Source organism: Ipomoea nil, unplaced genomic scaffold (assembly GCF_001879475.1).
Source record: "Ipomoea nil cultivar Tokyo-kokei standard unplaced genomic scaffold, Asagao_1.1 scaffold1576, whole genome shotgun sequence".
In the NCBI taxonomy this organism is placed as follows: domain Eukaryota; kingdom Viridiplantae; phylum Streptophyta; class Magnoliopsida; order Solanales; family Convolvulaceae; genus Ipomoea; species Ipomoea nil.
Window position 1 is genome coordinate 4,176,965 of NW_017618004.1, and position 6,000 is coordinate 4,182,964.

A 6,000-nucleotide genomic window follows, 5' to 3' on the forward strand; every position below is an offset into this window, starting at 1 on the left:
TTTGCCTTCATAAAATCACATTTAGGAAAGTATTTAGCCTTTAATAGCCGGCTGACCAAAGAGTCAGGATTGACCAAAATACGCCACCCTTGCTTTGCTAGAAGGGCCACATTAAATTCGTGTAACCGTTTGAAGCCAAGCCCTCCTTTTGATTTTGGCTCACACAACTTACTCCATCTCAGCCAATGAATTCCTCTCGTGCCCGTTCCACCACCGCCCCACCAGAACCTGTTAAACAATTTTTCAAGGTTATCACAAACCCGTAGTGGCAGCAGGAACATTGACATTGTAAAAATAGGCATGGCCTGAGCAATGCTTTTTAATAAAATTTCCTTCCCGGCTCTCGAGAGGAGTTTGTTTTGCCAGGACCCAATACGTTCCCGAACCTTTTCTTCTACATACCGGAATGTTGCCGTTTTATTTTGGCCCAAGGCTGACGGGAGTCCCAAATACCGGCCTAGATCAGTGGCTTCATTTACTCCCAGACTGTTAGTGACTGACTGCCTCATCGTGGCTGGTGTGTTCAAGCTGAAAATGGCATTCGATTTGTCGAAATTAATGAGTTGCCCCGAGGCTGCACAATACAGATCTAGACACTCCTTGACCTTTAGCAATTCGTGTTGATTAGCCCTGAAGAATAATAAGCTATCATCAGCGAAAAAAAGGTGTGTGATAGCCGGGGCACCCCGAGCAACACGCACCCTGTGGATATCACCCCTCGCCTCCGCTTGTTGCAACAAAACAGAGAGCCCATCGGCACATATAATAAATAAGTAAGGCGACAATGGGTTCCCTTGCCTAATTCCCCGAGTGGGACGGACAGTACCCACCGCCGACCCATTCACCTGAATTGTGTACCTCACAGTGGTGACACACATCAACAACAACTCAATCCAACTACGGTCAATCCCCAATGCCTTAAGCATCCCTTCTAAAAAATTCCACTCCATCCTATCGTACACCTTCGCCATGTCAAGCTTTAGCGCAACCCACCCCATCACCCCTTTAGTTTTCCGTCTCAAAAAATGGCCAACTTCCAGCCACTATTATATTGTCAGTTAATAGCCTCTCTGGGACGAAGGCACTTTGCGATTGCGATACAACCTGCTCCAAACACAATTTAAGTCTATTTGCCAACATTTTGGCTAGCACTTTGTAAACCACGTTACACAGTGCAATTGGGCGCAAATCCGTGACCCTTTCCGGGATTTTTTTCTTTGGTAAAAGAACAATATTTGAGTCATTAATCCCCTCGGGCAAACGCCTGTCGGCCACACATTAAAGAATAAATACTGCCATGTCATGCCCGAGCATTGGCCAAAAATGCTGGTAAAAGGCCGGCGACATGCCATCTGGCCCAGGCGCTTTTTCCAGAGCCATGGAAAATAACGCAGACTTAACCTCAGTAATCGTGAACGGGCGCATCAACGAGACATTCATCTCGTCCGATACCCTTTGCTGTACACGATTAACAAGAGTTGGATTGCTCGCACTGGAATAGAAAATATGCTCAAAATACCTTAGGATTTCTGAGTGCATGGCTGCATCTTCCCTCCACCTCCCGTCTTGACCTTTCACCCGTAATAAAAGATTTCGACGACGGCAGCCTGATGCTACTTTGTGGAAATACTTGGTGTTTGAATCACCATGCTGTAACCACAGCTGCTTTGAACGTTGCTTCCAGAAGATCTCTTTTTGGCTAACTAACAGCTTTAATTCCCCTTCCGCTTCCTGGAACTCCGCGACCGCCTCAGGTGTGCGGTTTTCATTCAAACTCTCAAGCCGACTACGTAGGAGTCGAATTCGATGCCCAAATCTCTGGAAATGCTCACCCCCCCATCTCCCCAATCGCTGGCCACAAATCGCAATTCTCTGCTGGAACGTCAACCCCGAGGTTTGTCGCCATGCTTCATCCACAACCTTCGCGCACCCTTCCTCCAACAACCATGCCGACTCGAACTTAAATTCACGTTTAGCCGCACGCACCGGTCTCGTCTCATTGTCGACGAAGATCGCATTGTGATCGGAATTCAGCGTGAAAATGTTTCGGACAAGCGTCTCCTCAAATAGCTCTGCCCAATCCACCGTAGCCACTGCTCTGTCTAACCTCTCCTCCACCCAAGCCGCGGTTCCTCTACCACGACTCCACGTAAACCTGCCATCCACCATCCCCAAATCGTTCAACTGGCAATCCCCGAGAGCGTCGTTGAAACCATCGATCAAATAATCCGGCTGCGTATGGACTCCCCTCTTTTCCGATAGACCCGTGATGTCGTTGAAATCACCAACGACAATCCAAGGTAACGTAGATCTGTCCTTGAGCTGCCGCAAACGATTCCAAGAAATATGTCTCTCGGCTCTGTCTGGATTACCGTAAAAGCCCATTAGCCTCCATGCAGTCTGTCCCGGTATTGAAATCGCCATGTCAATGTGATTGTGAGAATAACTTAACAAGGATGCCGCATCTACATCCCTCCAATACAACACCAAACCACCACTCATACCCCTTCTGTCCACATTCAACATTCCTTCGAAACCCAATTTAACCCGTACCTCCTCTGCTTTCTGACATGTTACCTTCGTCTCCATGAGGAAGACGAAAAAAGGTCGCAGCTTGGACACCAGGCCCAAGATTTCTCGAACTGTCCGGGTGCCACCCATTCCCCGGCAGTTCCAGCTGAGTATACTCATTTGGCTTGGCGAGCCTGGTCCTCCAGACTCGCCGGCAGCAAGTTTTTTGGGTCTTCCACCATCGCATCGTCTTCCTCAGCCACATTTACTAACGCCTCTGTATCCCCTCTGCGGCGCTTGAGATCACCATGCAAACCCCCGCCTTCCTCCATAGACGTCAGGGCCATAGACGACATACCTGGACTGTCAGTTGGCGATCCCGTCGATGGCATAGATGGGGATGATAACAACCACTTGGCTCCAACCGGCCTGACTTGACGCCTGGGGCCTGCTCGCATCCATGCGCCGAACGGAAACTCCTCCGGGAGAATGCCTTCTTCGTACGCCCGGCGACAGAATTTGTCCGAGTGACCTAAGACTCCACAGCAAAAACAGAACGTCCCGAGTCTCTCGTATCGGAACGAGATCCATTCCGATGAACCATCCTTCCGTATCAGTTTCATCCGCCTCTTCAGGGAATGCTCAACGGGAACCCGAACTCGAATACGGTGATAACTTCTCCATGATCCTCCAAAATTCATCGGATCAACGGCGATGAAGGTGCCAACGTAATTACCGATTCGTTCCAGGAACTCTGTGGATGCGTAGACCGCTGGCAGCCCGTGAACCTGAACCCAGAACGAGACATGTTCCAGTTTCACCTCCTCTGGATTGATCTCCGCCCGGACCTGCTCACATATCAACAAATGGTTCTCGAAAGTCCACGGCCCATCGTCCAGAACCCTTTGGAGATCCCTCGGGTGAGGGAACTGAAAGAGAAAAAGGTTATCCGCGAGTGTGGCGACATGCATTCCCATAACCGGCCTCCACACGGAAGCCATGACCTGTTTCATAAATTCGTGTTTGATCGGCCGATCTGTAAGGAAACGGCCTACCAAGTTGTTTTCGATCACAGCATCCGGTCCCTGTTGGATGTCCGGTGCCTCCACAGCATTGATCTCCTCCTCTTCAATTGACAGATCCGCACAGCGTTCCTCGATTTGTCGCAAATCCATGATGAAACTAGGATAGCGAAATAGACACAACACAGCAATAGCACATACCAAAACCGGGAAATCCATTATCGATATAAAAGCCCTAGATTGCTAGGGAGAAACTCCCTTGGCCACTACCAAGAGAGGTTGCCACGATTAGAGAACACGATCGGAGATCGTCGTCGGAATCACGATCTGTTTTTACGACTTATGCGGAGCGTTTTTGCGGAAATTTATTTTAGTTCTTACCTATTTCCCTTTTAATTTGTACTACCATTAAAGGTATTTGATAAATCTTTTCTACAAAAGTCAAAGTAAAACACTATTTCAGGTAACTTACTAAAAACTCTTCATCAAACACTTTCTTCGTTTAGTTTTCCATTTTCATATGCACTTGTATATAAAGTAATTTAATTTGTGCATTAATATGAATTTCTCAATTTGGTATAAAAAAAAAAATTGTGCATCATATTTCATACTTCTTGGGAAGTGAAAATATATTTATACTAGATTGAACTTATATATATACTTATTCAATGTGTGGCAATAACTTTTTCAAAATATTTTTAATACTCATTTCTCACAATTATTTCATGAATTTATTTTATTACATAATTTTCCTCCTCACCTATTAACTATTTTGAATGTACTAATATATGATATTCATTTCCTCACATAGAAATATTCGAATATATTTTGATTGGTGAATTGAACCCACTCAAAAAAATATTTCAAAATTACACTCACATACTGATTTTCAACTGAGTTACGTTGTGTTTTAATTTAAAGATGAATATATTATACTGGTGTTGCTATAACACACTCAAGTTTGTACTCCAACCTTATAAGATAATGAATGAATAAATCACGGTGATTCAAGGACTCTGTATATGAAACGAACCGGAAGACATGGAGTAATGAACAATAAATATAGTTTAAATGAACATGAATATTGGGAGGTGTATTATTGATGGAGGAGGGAAGGAGGAGGGTTAGTTCCGACGACGACAATCCATTGGCGTACGAGGAATCGAATGAGGTACCCGAAGGAAGGAAGAGTTGCAGACAAAACGATGAGGTATATATATATAGCCGTATAGGTATGTAACATAGGCAAATAGCTTTGGTCCTTTTTTTTTTTTTTTTTTTTTTTTTTTTTTTTGTAGTATTCAAAAATTTGATTGTGTACCTGCTGCGACACTACAATACAAACTACATTCACATGTTGGCCTTCCAACATGCTTGGGGATTTGAATTCAATTCAATTTTTAATGTTCTGTCAAATGAGAACTCAATGTCGTCTTCACGGGTAAATTCTAAAGTATTTCGAAATTTCTAGGAAACTAACATCATTAACACCATTATTTGTATTTGTATACCTCTCTCTCAGCTCCCAATTATTTGTCTTCCTAAGGAGAGGATCGAAAATGATAATTTAGTCCTTCAAGATCAGTCACTTAGCTTGCATAGTATTTGGTCACCAGTGACTTGAAATTGAGTTGGAGGTACCAAACGTTACTGGGGTTCAAATATATGACCACTCATTTAGAATGGTAACTGGGATGCTATCACACTACGTAGTAGTTAGTCATACAACATTTATTTAACCTTTTTGAAAGAACATTTATTTAAACGTTATTCTATAATAGGAGTAAATTATTAGACGTATATTTCAAATAACTTTTTTAATAAATACAATTCAAATCATTTCAAACTATACAATTTTATAGTACGGAGTATTAGACACTAAAATTTCGGCATCACACATTTACAGAACCCATCCTATTTTACAGAACATGTATGATTAATTAGGCAAATTATTAATATAATTTGGCAATATAATATAAGCAAATTAAATTATTAAATGAATGGAGTAGTGGTAAACCCATGATATTCTACAGAACTTATATTATATATGGTTTCTAAAAAAGTTGAAAATTATATATACAAAAAAAAAATATAAAATGGATTGATATAATATGTATCTGCGCATGCACAATCCCCTATCAAGGGGATGCTTTAATTTTGTCCGGTTTGAAAGCATGGACAGCGAAGCTCGCATTTACCTTATAAAAAAGTTCAACCCAACAACGTAAGAGTGAATTGTTAAGCACTATCCCATATATGCACTTTATAATTATATATATTGGAATTCTCAAACCATTCATTCTACCTAATAATTGTACATGCATGTTATTGTATGAAAAAGGATTTCAAAAATTCATCAAAATTGTCAAGTTGATAAGTTTGTTACACTTATAGTATGGGTAGTCAATATTTATTATTTCCATCAAAGTGTTAGAGATGAGCAATAATGATAATTAATAACCATCTG